Source organism: Podarcis gaigeae (genome assembly GCF_964106915.1).
Source record: "Podarcis gaigeae genome assembly, chromosome: 2".
In the NCBI taxonomy this organism is placed as follows: Eukaryota; Metazoa; Chordata; class Lepidosauria; order Squamata; family Lacertidae; genus Podarcis; species Podarcis gaigeae.
This window is the reverse complement of record NC_139679.1, coordinates 126088503-126104232: the sequence shown is the minus strand read 5'-3', so window position 1 is coordinate 126104232 and position 15730 is coordinate 126088503. Positions and strand designations below refer to the sequence as shown.

General features: G+C 48.4%; 1 long non-coding RNA gene across 1 annotated transcript; it reads right to left on the bottom strand.

Moving 5' to 3' along the window:
• Positions 1–4918: 4918 nt before the first annotated feature.
• On the bottom strand, positions 4919–9667 carry LOC310838276. Its single transcript, XR_014560881.1, has 2 exons — positions 9602–9667; positions 4919–5039 (listed from the first exon to the last, which is right to left on the bottom strand). It is a non-coding gene; the product is annotated as an uncharacterized lncRNA (long non-coding RNA).
• Between the last annotated feature and the right edge of the window lie 6063 nt (positions 9668–15730).

The window sequence follows — 15730 nt, the reverse complement described above, 5'->3', positions numbered from 1 at the left end:
CAGGTAGTTGTTTTTCTCATTGACATCTGGTGGGAGGGCGTTCCACAGGACGGGTGCCACCACTGAGAAGGCCCTCTGCCTTGTTCCCTGTACCCTCACTTCTCGCAGGGAGGGAACCGCCAGAAGGCCCTTGGAGCTGGACCTCAGTGTCCGGGCAGAACGATGGGGGTGGAGACGCTCCTTCAGGTATACTGGACCGAGGCCGTTTAGGGCTTTCAAGGTCAACACCAAGACTTTGAATTGTGCTTGGAAATGTACTGGGAGCCAGTCTAGGTCTTTCAGGCTGCCCCTCTCCCGTTAAGAAACTACCCACTGGATTCGCCTGGTAAAATGAGTGCAGGAATGACGGACCTTCCAACTCAAGGGAGGGGGGAGGAAGAGGAGCTGTCAATACTTGTGAAACCAGTTTCCCAGAGGGGAGGCTCAGGAAGAATCTCCTGCTAAGGGACTGGAGGAGTTTTGGTTAACACCCCCCCCCCCTGTCTGGGCCTGTATGCAGTTGACCTGAGCAACCTGCAGCCTGAGTTAGTGAGGGTCCATCACCTCCTGGCAAATAGAAGGGCAAGAAATGGAGGCAGTGAGAGGTTTTACTTTCTTGGGCGCCATGATCACTGCAGGTGGTGACAGCAGTCACGAAATTAAAAGACGCCTGCTCCTTGGGAGAAGAGCAATGACAAAGCTGGACAGCATCTTAAAAAGCAGTGACATCACCTTGCCGACAAAATCCGTATAGTTAAAGCTATGGTTTTCCCAGTAGTGATGTATGGAAGTGAGAGCTGGACCATCAAGAAGGCTGATCACCGAAGAATTGATGCTTTTCAATGGACTGCAAGAAGACCAAACCTCTCCATTCTGGAGGAAACCAGCCCTGAGTGCTCCCTGGAAGGACAGATCCTGAAGCTGAGGCTCCAGTACTTTGGTCACCTCATGAGAAGAGAAGACTCCCTGGAAAAGAACGTGATGTTGGGAAAGATGGAGGGATGAAGTCCTACGGAGGTTGATTCTGTGCCCCATAATGAAGGGGGTAGTTCATTCTCTAGTTCAGGAGGGAGTTTGGGAAATTGGCGGTCTGATTTCGCTTCCTGTATCATGCCCTGGCATGCGGGGACAGAGTCTTCAGGCATATACAAGTAGATGCCATCCCCGGAACATTTTATTGTGGCATTTAGTTTACAGAGCAGATCTCTGCCGAGGAGGTTTACAGGACTGCTAGTTAGGAGGAAAGTATGCTCCGCCAGTAGGAGTCCGAGAGTGACTTTAGCCGGTTGTGAGAGTGGGCAAGTGCGGGGTATCCCATCCAGTCCCATGACCTTCCTGGTCTCAGACCCTGGTTCCAGGTGGCTGTCGGTGAAGGTGGAGTATGTGGCTCCTGGGTCGATCTCGATAGTACAAACAGGGTCTCTTCTGGTGATAATGCCAGGACGGGACAAATGGCTTGGGTTGGGTTGGGATACCCTTTTAGTTGTCAATATGTCTCCTGGTCGTCAGGGGGTGGTTGATTTGGCGGGTGTAAGGGAGGAGCAGTGGCGTTAGTCCAAGGGTGAGTAGTAGTAGTAATAATAATAATAATAATAATAATTTATTTGTACCCCGCCCATCTGGCTGGGTTTCCCCAGCCACTCTGGGCGGCTTCCATAGAAACCAAAAATACACTAAAATATCACAGATTTAAAAACTTCCCTGAACAGGGCTGCCTTAAGATGTCTTCTGAATGTCAGGTAGTTGTTTATCGCTTTGACATCTGATGGGAGGGCATTCCACAGGGCGGGCGCCACTACCGAGAAGGCCCTCTGCCTGGTTCCCTGTAGCTTTGCTTCTTGCAATGAGGGAACCGCCAGAAGGCCCTCAGTGCTGGACCACAGCGTCTGGGCAGAACGATGGGGGTGGAGACGCTCCTTCAGGTATACTGGGCCGAGGCCGTTTAGGGCTTTAAAGGTCAGCACTAACGCTTTGAATTGTGCTCGGAAACGTACTGGGAGCCAATGTAGGTCTTTCAAGACCGGTGTTATATGGTCTCGGCAGCCGCTCCCAGTCACCAGTCTGGCTGCCGCATTCTGGATTAGTTGTAGTTTCCGAGTCACCTTCAAAGGTAGCCCCACGTAGAGTTTCATTGCAGTAGTCCAAGCAGGAGATAACTAGAGCATGCACCACTCTGGCGAGACAGTCTGCGGGCAGGTAGGGTCTCAGCCTGTGTACCAGGTGGAGTTGGTAGACAGCTGCCCTGGATACAGAATTTACCTGCACCTCCATGGACAGCTGTGACTCCAAAATGACTCCCAGGCTGCGCACCTGGTCCTTCAGGGGCACAGTTACCCTATTCAGGACCAGGGAGACCTCCACACCAGCCCGCCCCCTGTCCCCCAAAAACAGTACTTCTGTCTTGTCAGGATTCAGCCTCAATCCATTAGCCGCCATCTGTCCTCCAACCGCCTCCAGACATTCACACAGGACCTTCACCGCCTTCGCACTGGTTCTGATTTGAAAGAGAGGTAGAGCTGGGTATCATCTGCATATTGATGGACACCCAGTCCAAACCCCCTGATGATCTCTCCCAGCAGCTTCATATAGATGTTAAAAAGCATGGGGGAGAGGACGGAACCCTGAGGCACCCCACAAGTGAGGGCCCAGGGGTCTGAACACTCACACCCCACCACCACTTTCTGAACACGGCCCAGGAGGAAGGAGCGAAACCACTGTATAACAGTGCCCCCAGCTCCCAGCCCCTCTAGACGGTCCAGAAGGATGTTATGGTCGATTGTATCAAAGGCCGCTGAGAGATCCAGCAGAACTAGGAAACAACTCTCACCTTTGTCCCTAGCTCGCCGGAGATCATCAACCAGTGCGACCAAGGCAGTTTCAGTCCCATGATGAGGCCTGAATCCCGATTGGAAGGGATCCAAATGGTCCGCATCTTCCAGACGTGCCTGGAGTTGTTCAGCAACCACTCGCTCAATCACCTTGCCCAAGAATGGAAGATTTGAGACTGGGCGATAGTTGGCCATACTGGCCGGGTGTAAAGATGGTTTTTTTAAGAAGCGGTTTAATGACCGCCTCTTTCAGCGGATCTGGGAATGTTCCCTCACAGAGGGAAGCATTCACCACCCTGCAGAGCCCATCGCCCTTCCCTTCCCGGCTTGCTTTTATTAGCCAGGATGGGCAAGGATCAAGGAGACAGGTGGTTGGTTTCACGCGTCCAAGCAGCCTGTCCACATCCTCGGGGGTAACGGATTGAATTTGATTCCATGCAACTTGACCAGACAGAGCTCTAGCACTCTCCCGCCCCAGCCCTGCTCCCACGGTGGTGTCTAGCTCCTTCCAAATATGAGTGATTTTATCTGCAAAAAAATTTGCAAAATCGTTGCAGGAGATCTTGGGGTCTTTACAAGGCCCCGGTGGTAAAGCTGGTTCCGTTAAATTGCGAACCACCTGAAAGAGTCTCCTGCTACTATTTTCTGCAGATGCAATAGAGGCGGTGAAGAAAGTCTTATTCGCCGTCGCTAGTGCCACTTGGAGGGACGCGGGTGGCGCTGTGGGTTAAAGCCTCAGCGCCTAGGCTTGCCGATCGAAAGGTCGGCGGTTCAAATCCCTGCGGCGGGGTGCGCTCCCGTTGCTCGGTCCCAGCGCCTGCCAACCTAGCAGTTCGAAAGCACCTCCGGGTGCAAGTAGATAAATAGGGACCGCTTACCAGCGGGAAGGTAAACGCCGTTTCCGTGTGCGGCTCTGGCTCGCCAGAGCAGCGATGTCACGCTGGCCACGTGACCCGGAAGTGTCTCTGGACAGCGCTGGCCCCTGGCCTCTTGAGTGAGATGGGCGCACAACCCCAGAGTCTGTCAAGACTGGCCCGTACGGGCAGGGGTACCTTTACCTTTACCTTTTAGTGCCACTTGGTAGGCTCGACGTTGAGCTCTAACCTGTGTCCGGTCAGATTCGGAGTGAGTTTTTTGCCACCGACGCTCTAGCCGTCTCAGCGATTGTTTCATCGCCCTCAGCTCCGAAGAAAACCACGGGGCTGTCCGGGCTCCATGCAATCGGAGAGGGCGCTTCGGAGCCAGACAGTCGATAGCTCTTTTTAACTCAGCATTCCAGCGGGCCACCAGGGAGTAGGTGGATTTATGGCGGGCATTATGGTGGGCATTTGAGTCCGTGGACCCGGTTGGGGTCGTTGGCTTTGGGGTAGTGAATTCGGGGGCACTTGCAGAGCATAGGCTGTAGGTGGCTGGTTCCCATATCCCTGGGCCATATTGGGACATGATGGGAAAGGAGGATAGTTGGTTTTATCATAAAAATATTTAAATTCTTGACAGAACCTTTTTATGTGTCCCTCTTCCTGACAGTGGAAACATCCTCTGGTGGTGGGTCCCCACTGCCTGTAGGCATTGGGGGGGTCCTCCTCCCCGGACCCCTCTTCCTCGGCCGAAGCCTCTGCCCCGGCTGGGGCTAGGTTCCATGCTCAGTGCTAAGATCTGTTCAATTTCAGGTTTGGTCTCCTCTCGCTTCCTCTCATCTCGGGAATTGTAAACCGATTTGGCTATAGATAGGATTTTGCTAATACTCTTCCCGTCATATCCTATTTGGAGGTTTAGGGCTTTTCTGATATCTTGGCTGGCTTGGTCCTTTAAAAAGCCCTTTACGATAACTTCATGCTGGGAGTTCTCCGGGTCTATCCCCGCCCCATCTTTTGATAGCTGATACCAGCCTGGTGTAATAATCCGATGGGTGCTCGTTTGGTCCTTGCAGTACTGTTTGGACCTTCGTCCAATTGACGGTACGCTGTCCAGCAGCTTTTATGCTGTCCAAAATTGCTTTCTTAAATAAATTTAAGCACCAGATCCCGTTGGTGGTGTTGTAGTCCCAAGTTGGTTCTGTTGGTGATAAGCAGTGTCCCGTGCACAGCGGAATGATGAAAAGTACGTGCCAACATGCTCTATATTACTTTATTTACACTTCAAAACTGGTAAGTTACAGGAAAACATCTTGCCTCTGCCGGAGCAGAGAAATGCATCCTCTCTCCTCTAAAGCACGGAGAGAATCACACTGAACTGCAAAGAACAGTGAAAAACAGGAAACCAGTGTACGTCACATCCAGTCTCCTTTCCCGTGAGAAAACCCAACAGTAACTCTGACTGTGGAATGTAAACATTGTCTTGTGACAAGCACTTTCGCTGCTCAGTGAAGGAAGCAGAAACCAACATCCTCCCCCTTTCTGTGAACATCACTGGGCAGCGTGTTCGTACAATATCAGTACAAACCCAACTTCTGCACATAGGTACAGTGTTGATCCCTTGATACAATCTTGGACAATACATCAGCAGGAATTTCATTACCTGGCATATAGGACACCGTTACGAGTCCCTTCTGAATACGTTCCCTAGCATGTTGCAACTTCAATTGCAAGTGCTTCGTGCTTTGCTTACAACCTTCAGAATTCAGCAAAGCCAAACATGCTTTGTTGTCCTGGTAAACCTGGATTGGACATTTGACAGGAATTTTCATGTCTTTGCACAATTGTAACAACCATTCACAATCCTTAAGTGAATAAGACAGTGCATTCAGTTCAGCTTCACAAGTACTTAAGCTAACTGTTGTTTGCTTCTTGCATGACCAATCAAATAGACCCTGATTGTACTTATAGCAAACTCCAGACATACTTTTCCTGTCTGTAGTGTCACTTCCAAAACTTGCATCTGCAAATATCTCAAGACCACCAGACTTCTGATTGTTAAATCTCAGCCTGTAATGCATAGTGCCTTTCAAATACCGCGCTATGCGTTTCAGAGCTTTCCAATCCTTAACAGTAGGATTGTTGACTTGTCTGCTTAGCAAATTACAGCTAACAGCAATGTCTGGTCTTGAACATCTGGCAATGAAGTTTAGCTTGCCTAGCACACTTCTGTACAGTGTAGTGTCAGAAAATGCTTCTTCAGTGTCATCTACCTGATAACCTGTTGTCATCGGTGTGTCTACAGGGTTAGCATCCATCAGGTTTAGTTTGCTTAACACATCAACAATTTTCCGTGACTGGTGTACTAGAATGTTACCATCTTGATCTCTCTCTATTTCCAGAGATAGGTAGTTGTTTACCTCACCAAGATCTTTCATGTCAAAGTGCTCTTTCAGTTGAGCTAGGGCGTTATTGTACATTGTGACATCCTTCCAAAAGAATAAAAGATCATCAACATAAAACAAACAATACAGTTTCTTTTGCCCCTCCTCTTTGACAAATACACATGGATCAGATTTCCCTTGCTTAAAACCTAGAGAAAACAATACTTCAGTGAGTTTTGTGTGCCAACACCGTGCACTTTGTTTGAGACCATAAAGGGACTTCTTCAGAGCACAAACAAATCCCTGTTTTACCTGTACGCCATCAGGTGGAAGCATATAAAGTGATTCATCTAGAGATCCGTACAGAAAAGCTGTATTCACATCATGGTGACTAATGTGTAGATTCTCCTCTGCAGCTAGCTTGAGCATAAGCCTAATGCTCTCATACCTCACTGTGGGTGAGTAGGTCTCGTGATAGTCTTCATCTGGTACCTGTGCAAAACCTCTGGCTACCAATCTGGCTTTGTGTCTGACTATCTTGCCATTTTGATCAGTCTTCGCTTTGAAGAGCCATTTGCTTCCAAGCAGTTTCATTCCTGGAACTACTGGAACAAGGTCCCATGTTTTGTTCCTTTCCAAGGAATCAAGCTCAGCCTTCATGGCATTTAACCATGGCTCAGCTTCCTTTGAATCCAAATCCTGGATTTCTTGGAAACTTGAAGGTTCAAATACCTTCTTGGAGCTTTTAACAGCTGTTACTGCTATCTTAGCAAACTCATCAGCAAATCTCTTTGGAGGTCTGCCTTTTGTGGCTCTCTGTGACCTGCGAATTAGCCTTAAGTCTTCAACACTCTCCTCTTCCTTCTTAGGAGAAAAGCGACCTATTGTGAACAATGGTTCCTCCAATTCTTGATCAGAGCTTTCAGAGGGTCGCATAGAGGCTTTCGCACTCTTGAAATCCTCTGAATCACCCGATTCAGTTTCAGACTCAGAATCAGAACCTTCATCAGTGGGTGTGGGCTGTTGCGGTTGCTTTTGACTATCCTCAGTCTCATCACTGTCATCAGGATAACATTGGAAAATTCCCACATTCTCCCCCCACTTGGCATTGTACTCAACACTTCTTGTGAGCTTAATTGTGTTTGAGTCAGTCATCATTATTCTGTAAGACCCTTTCTGATAACCTAGAAAGATACCATGCAATCCACGCTTGTCTAACTTGGAGTTTTGTGGCGAGTGAATCCACATGTCAGAACCAAAAATTTTCATGTGTTTGATGTATGGCTTCTTGCCAAACATCTTCTCATAGGGGGTACAACCAATCGCTGAAGATAACCTGCGATTATAACTGTAAACAAAACATGAGAGAGCTTCGGCCCAATAACTCTCTGGAAGATTGGCATCATGCAGCAAGGTTTTTAACCCTTGAAGCAATGTCTGATTTGCCCGTTCCGCAAGTCCATTCTGCCATGGCGAGCGAGGACTAGACAAATCGTGTTGAATTCCTTTCTCAGTCAGAAAAGCTTCAAACTGCTGAGAAGTGAATTCTCCCCCGCGATCACTGGAAAAAAAAGTCTTTATCTTCTTACCATGCACATTTTCCAACCAAGCACAGAATTCCTTGAACCTAGGAAAAGCCTCTGATTTCTGCTTGAGATTGTACACATAAATATACCTGGAAAATGCATCAATGAGAACCATGAAGTACCTGTTTCCACCCAAAGAGGGCGCTAGTGGTCCAACCAAATCAGCATGAACAACCTGGTATGGTTCTGTAGCTTGCCTACTAGACACCTTACCTTTCGCAGCCATTTTCACCTTGTTTGCTGCGCATGCCTTGCACTTCATGTGGTACCTGCAGGGTTAAATAGTCATACCTTCAACCAAGGCAGGCATTTTAGATACTGCCTCAAAATGCAAATGACCAAATTTTCTATGAAAATCGTGAATACATTCTGCATGCAAACTTTTGTTAGAAGCTGCAATGCAACAAGTGTCATCCTGCACAACATCATCATAATACAAAACATACAAACGATCAACATATTCAGCATACAATGCATAATCATTTTTCTTTGTGATGATGCACCTTTTGTTCTTAAAGGAAACGTCAATTTTCCGCTCATTCAGCTGCCCAACGCTGAGCAGATTATGTTTGGCATCCGGCACATAAAGCACATTCTGTATCGATAAGTCCAAACTGTGAAGAACAACAGTTCCGTAGCCTTTACTTGGGATTGTGTGGTCATCCGCCTGGTGAATCGCACCTTCCTGCGGTGTAAAAGACACGAACAGTCGCTTATCGTTGCACATGTGATGGGTCGCCGCTGAATCAACAACGAAGAAAGATCTAGACGTCTTCTGGACCTCTGCAACTTTTGGAGTGAAGCGTGAGACCATTGCCTTGTGCTGCGTTGTCCTGGACACCGGACCTTTGCCTTTGCTCTGGCCTTTTCCACGCGATGAACTTCCGCTGCGCTGCTCTGTCTTGGCCCTGGGATATTTGCATTCCCTCTTCATATGGCCTAGACGTCCACACGAGTAGCATTTCACTGCCTTCAAAGCTTTGGCGCCATCTGGTGGTTCCACTGCACTATGGGATGACGACTGTGAAGTCTCCCCCTTGCCGATGCAGCTAGCACCCCGCCGATCTGCTTCATTCTGAATCATGGCAGTATCACAGGCTACTGTGAGTTGAGCATTTGGCTGATCAGTGGTATCAAATCCCCCACTTGCCTCATCCAGCCTTCTGCAGCTAGCCATCATGACTCTGGCATTAGCCTTCTGCGTCATCTCTGCTGCTTTAAATCAGGCTGCTTTATACATGCTGCGTCTGTGTACAGCTGCTTCAATCCAAAAGCAAGGTCAAAACAGCCTCTGCCTGTGAGCCTGTGCCTTTCTGCTTAACTGCTTTGCTTATCTGCAGCTGCTTCAAACCGCATTCCAAAGGCAAGTTCAGAAGTGAAAGTTCTCAAGTGCTTTCTCTATGCTGCCTTAATTCGCTGCGTCACTGAGTTCTGCAGCTGCTTTACTCCAATAGCACTTTTAAAAAGTTACTTTCGATTTCCCCCAGCATAGGAAATTTTTCCTTTTAGCCTTTTGCCTGTGCCACGGCAAAACCGGCTATTAAAAGTTCAAAGTCCAGCCATAAAGCCATTAATTAGAAGCTGGCAGGCTGCCCGGAGCAGTAGCACATACCTCATCAATCATTTTGACGCGCAGAGCAGATACCGTGCGATCCATCCCTCTGCTGCTGTTCCGATACCTTTTGCCGGCACTCCGATTCTTTGCTCCTCTGTTCCTTTGCCAGGAGCCCGACTTCTGGAGTCCATTCTCAAATCACTGTGTTTTTCTGGGCCCGGAACCATATGTTGGTGATAAGCAGTGTCCCGTGCACAGCGGAATGATGAAAAGTACGTGCCAACATGCTCTATATTACTTTATTTACACTTCAAAACTGGTAAGTTACAGGAAAACATCTTGCCTCTGCCGGAGCAGAGAAATGCATCCTCTCTCCTCTAAAGCACGGAGAGAATCACACTGAACTGCAAAGAACAGTGAAAAACAGGAAACCAGTGTACGTCACATCCAGTCTCCTTTCCCGTGAGAAAACCCAACAGTAACTCTGACTGTGGAATGTAAACATTGTCTTGTGACAAGCACTTTCGCTGCTCAGTGAAGGAAGCAGAAACCAACAGGTTCTATACGTAAGCATTGAGCTGAGAGGGCCTCTAACCCTTCGGGACGTCCTCTCTGATAGTCCAGGAGTTCTATGGCTTCTCCAGCTTTGGCCAGAATGTCCACCTTTTCGGCTTCGTTAAAGAGGGCGTTCAAAAGGACGTGGACATCTGGCCAAGTGGGCTTGTGGGTGGAAAAAATAGCGCTGACTTGGTGATGGCACTTATCCGGATCGTCCCTCAGAGAAGGCATTTGATTTGACCAGGTTACTAGGTCAGCCGTATAAAAGGGTTGGTGCGTGTAGACCATCCCGGGGGGTCCATCGGGTTGGAGAGGTGGAATTGGCAAGGCCCTTAGGGGCATGTGGACCGCTGTAGGACTCGCTTGACTAGAAGTCCCCGGAGTTTCTCTGGGTTTTTCTATGGGGTTTTCTGCAGGACTACAGTGCTCTGGGGTGGGGTTCTTATTTGTTCTGGCTTGTAATCGTGTAAGTCTCTGATTCCTGCCCCCCCCCCCAGTGCTCCTTCTTCCCCTGCTTCCTCGCCGCTATCCAAGTTGTCGCTAGGGGCGGGTGGTGTCGGTTCTCTATAGTAAAAGGGGATCAGGGCTTGTTCCATAGAGTCGTCTGCGGGGTGTCCCTCGTGGGGGGGGGCAGAGGCTGCCTTCCGGGATTTAATATGGGCAGCTGATAAGATGGGGCTCCCTTCGAGGCTTGGAGTAGTCCTTTGACTGTCTCAAAGGCGGTCAAATACTCTAACTGATGGTGTTTTTCTTCCATCAGGTATTGTGATGGCCTGGGATTCCGATTCAGAGGCTGAACCAGAGGAATCCCAGCCTGCACAGGAGTCCCCGCCTCCAGGGCCGGCTGAACTGGGGCAGGGCCTTGATTCTGAAGCGCCTGCACCTGTGCCAGATCCTCAGGAGCAGGCATCAGGTGATTCCACTCTGGCTCCAGAGGTGGTTGAGGACTCAGTGCCTGCAGGTGAGTCTCCCCCTGGGTCCAGTAACCCTTTAGCCTCTCCTGAACTGCAGAGACTCAGGGCAGGGAGGCGAAGGGAACTGGTTTCTCCCAGGAGGAGTGCTCGCCTTAAGGCCAGGAGAGGCGGGTCTCCTGGGGGCCGGGGCCGCCCCTGGCCTCAGAAAAGATAAAGGCCAGTCAGCCTGATCCCAGGTTGCGGGAGCAACATTGATGAAGAGTTGTTTCGGCCAGCATCCAGTCCTGTTCCTCCAGTGTTCCTGTCCCCGCCCAGCTTCCTGCTTCGGACCTCGCCCCGCTCCTTCGGAACTGTTTCCAGGCTATTGAGCCAGGACCGAACTTTGACTACACCAACGGTAACCTTCCCCCTGGGACCAGCACAGGTATTTTCTTAGGTGTTTCAGGCGGTCTTCATTAAACGAGCCTCCTGTTGGCCAACGTAGTTCTGGTTTGGCGGAGGCGGTACTGGCGGGCCAGGTCTCTGTGCAGAGGTCCTCTAGTTTTTGTTTCGACAACAATTTATGGCCAGGAATTGACTTCCAATTGGTGATAACAAATTCAAGAGGGGAGTCAGGGTCCCTCTGGGACTGGGATGGCTTTCTGGAAGCCTTCCTCCCAGAGTGAGCCCACTCGTCCTTGGAAGCCTGGGTACCCATATTATGATTCACGCTTGTCTGGGTAGAGAGAAGGGAAAAGAGAGGGGTCGGTAAGGATTTAGGTAACTCGTACAGGGGTTTATTTAGGGAGGGTTTTCTATCTCTTGTCGCTTGGCAACTTCCTAGCGGTTTTAGTGAGCTCTAACTATCCGGTTTCCTTTTCTATTCCTTTCCTTATTTCCTGTTCCATAACTTGGGGTTCCTTTCCACTCTGCCGATCCCGCCCAATTCGTCATGGGCTATCCCTCCTGGAAACCTCCTACCTATCGTCACGATCTCAGGAAAAGGGGCCCTACTGAACGCCCGCGCCGTGCGGTGCCAGATCAGGTGATCCCTGGATAGAGTTTGAACTGAAGATCCCCCTTGCTATCGGAAGTGGGCTCACGCACGATACACGTGTTACATGGCACCGACCAGTGCGGCTGGGATTAATGATAGAAAGCCAGACCCCTTCCTGTCCCCTTGCCAGGCGCTAGGGAAGTTCGGAAAGAGAGCTCCAACCCCTTGCTTTCAACTGAGATGCCCGTTGCGGAGAGTCGGCTGTCTTTCAAGTCGGCTCTCTCCGTCTTACTTTTGGGCTCCCAATTGGTGCGGCTGGCTGGAGGGTTTTCAAGAGAAAGCGATAGAGCTCAGAACCCCCCTTTCGGGTCGAGTGGCCGTCCATGGTCTCTCTCACTAACCGGACCAAGAGAAAGGTAAGAAGGAGCGATAGAGAGGAGGGCAGAGAATTCAGTTGCCAGGAGATTTCCACCCCCCTTCCCACCAGTGCACTGGATTTTCCTTTTTCCTTATACTCACGCGTCTTCTAGGATGATCCCGGGATCGATGAATAAGCCGGCTGGATCCCTCTTTGCTCCCCGGCTGAACTCTTGGAGCGTTCGATTACCGCCCAGAAGATGGCCAGAGGTCCAAAAGGGTCCAGGTTTATTGCGCAACAGGTTCAAGGCGAGATTGAACAGCGAGAAATGGGTGACATGAGCTTTTGAAACTTCCCTCCATGTCCCATAATACAGTGCAAAATACATCATAGTTACATCATGAATACATTAAAGAGAGGTTGGGTGACACAGATTACATCATGAATATATTAAAGAGAGGTTGGGTTACACCGGATTAACATATGGAGGAGGGAGGGGGGAATATGCAAAGCTGGAGATATGCGCAGATAAGCATTTCCTGAGTACCGGTGATGAGAAGACAATGGTCCATGTACGCATAGTCTGCCACCTGGCATTGCCCGGAGGAAAGGCTAGGCAGAGTGATTTGACAGGATTAGGGCCTTGACACCTTGCTCGAGGGATTATGGAGGACAGGGGAGGTGTCATGGAGTCCTAGAGAAATTGAGCAAATTTGGCACGTTGATTTTCTATGAATTTTATAGATTTTAGTCCCTTTTGACAATTGGAAATAAATGGATATATAGAAGCAAAGAAGAAGGTGAAGAAGACATGCCCCCTCCTTCCATTAAATCAGGGCTGGCCAAATGGGACTCAGCTCCGTCCCCTCCTTTTCCCCCCCTGCATTAAAGGAATCATATAAATTGAAAGGCTATGCAGGCGATCTTGTAATTACGGTAGAAGAGCCTAAAGAGTCTCTTCCAAAAGTTATAGAAAAAATCCAGGAGTTTGGGCAAGTAGCAGTATTCAAACTAAAGAAAAGTAAAACCAGATTATTAGTTAAAAATTTAGAAGAAGTAGACAAAAAATCACTTCTCAAGTTACAGAAATAGAAACCCACAAAAAGTTAAATATTTAGGAATTTGTCTCACAAGCAGAAATATCAATATTTACAAAGACAATTATGAAAAATGTTGGAATGAGATAAAAAGGAATCTAGTGTTCTCAAAGCTACCAGCATGAGTTTGACCGAACTGCGGGAGGCAGTGGAAGACAGGAGTGCTTGGCGTGCTCTGGTCCAGGGGGTCACGAAGAGTCGGACATGACTAAACGACTAAACAACAACAAGAAATATGGGGAAGAATGAATCCTTATTAGGAGGAATAACAGCAGTGAAGATAAATGCTGCTTTAATTCCAAACAATACTGGTAATAAGTGATGCAGTTTCCTTTAAGAAGTGCCAAAAAGATATACCCTATTTTTTGCACCATAGGACGCACCGGACAATAGGACGTACCTTGTTTTAGAGGGGGGAGAACAAGAAAAAAATTTCTCCCCCTCTCTGCCCAGCGCCCCTTCAGTGAAGCGGCAGGAGGCGCTGTGCAGAGAGGGGGAGAATTTCCCCCTCTTGTTTTCCCACTCTAAAACAAGGTGCCATTTAAGGTGTGTTCAGGCGGCTACCTTGGAAGTCGGTGTGCACCGACCCCTCTCACTCTCCAGGCTTCAGGTTCCTTTCGACCTGCCCCACCACCTGGAAGCCCACCACCAGCCCCAAAGAGCAGGTCAGGGAGCAGCGGAAAGGCTGCTGCCATAGCCGCGCGTCACCTCTCCAGCCGGGAGAGGGTCGCAGTGGGGCTATGGCTCCTGCAGGGCTCCCCACGCTGCGGATGTTTCAGGGCGCCGTTCGCTTCGGGCGGCAGGTTGCTATCCGCAGCGAGGGGAGCCCTGCAGGGAACTCCTGCAGGGCTCCCCACGCTGCAGATGTCTGCCCGGCACGAGGGGCGCTCTGCTTCAGGGCGCCCTTCGCACCGGGCTGCTATCCGCAGCGTGGGGAGCCTTGCGGGGAACTCCCGCAGGGCTGCCTAGGCTGCGGGTGTGTTCCCGAAACGCCGGGCGCTCTGATTTCAGCGCGCCCGGCACTCCGGGAAGCAGGCTGCTATGCTCTATAGAGGCTCCTTCCATAGCTGCACGTCACCTCTCCAGCCGGGAGAGGGTAGCGGGGCTATGGCGTCTTCGCTCCATAGGACGCACACACATTTCCCCTTCATTTTTGAAGGGGAAAAATGTGCTTCCTATAGAGCGAAAAATACGGTATCCAAATTTATCTGGAAAGGGAAGAAACCGAGAATAAAATACTAACAGACGTCAAGGATCGAGGAGGACTCTCTCTTCCAGATTTAAAACTGTATTGTGAGCAAGCTGCATTACTTGGATCCGGGATTGGATTAAATTAGAAATCACTGATCTATTAGATTTGGGACATGATAACAGATTTGGTTGACTTGCGTGTTTACGGTACAAGAAATGGAAGATACATAAAGGATTTCATAATCATATAATTAGGAAAGCATTGATAAAAGTACAGGGAAAATATAAAGATTTATTAGAGCAAAAAACTCCTTGGTGGGTAGTCCCAACAGAGGCGATGTCAATCAAGATATACCAAAAGATATACCAAAAGACAGGAAAAAATTATTTATTTATGCGACAACAGCAGCCAGAATTCTACTAGCACAAAGATGGAAAAGCGATGAAATACCAACAAAAGAACAATGGCAAGAAAAGTTGATGGAATACTCTGAAATGGCAAAGTTAACTGAGAGGCTCAAATATAAAGATAATAATGACTTTTTAAAAGATTGGGAACCTTTTACAATGTACGTACAGAAACAATGCATTGAAATGAACTCGCAGGATTTGAGTAATACACTTGCAATGGACAAACATAAATAGAAAATATAAATATGAAGTAAAAATGTTAAGACCAGATAAATGATACAACTATAGTTTTAGTATATAAGGTATATAAAAGTATAAGCAGAAGAAATAAATATGTTATAATCCAGGAAAATGTTGGGGGAAGTCGCAGGGGTAGGGGTGGTAACTGAAATTATAATATGTAATTTGAATGTTTGACAATGCTAAAATTCTTTCAATAAACAAAAAATATTTTTTAAAAAAGAAGTTATCTTAATGCTGCCCACATTTTCAAATAAACACAATTTCCCTCCATATATTCAATAAACATTTCCCAAACTTCTTTAAATGTACAGGGGTACCTCTGGTTCTTAATTCGTTCTGGAGGTCCGTTCTTAACCTGAAACTGTTCTTAACCTGAAGCACCACTTTAGCTGATGGGGCCTCCTGCTGCCACCACGCCGCCAGAGCCCAATTTCTGTTCTTATCCTGAAGCAAAGTTCTTAACCTGAAGCACTATTTCTGGGTTAGCGGAGTCTGTAACCTGAAGCGTATGTAGCCTGAAGCGTATGTAACCCGAGGTACCACTGTATGTTCTTCTTATTCTCTTATTCTATTTCTTAGGTCCACAAGCTGCGCATATTCCATCAGTTTAAGTTGCCATTCTTTTTTAATCGCGACTTAGCTCATTTTCCATTTTTGGGCTAACAAAACATAGTAGTAGTAGCAGTGGCATACATAAATAGCTGTTATGTACTGACCTTGGATCCTAGAACAATAGGCAGGTAGGATCCCGGAATACAACAACCTGATTCGCCTGCAGGAGCAGCCCAATCATGCC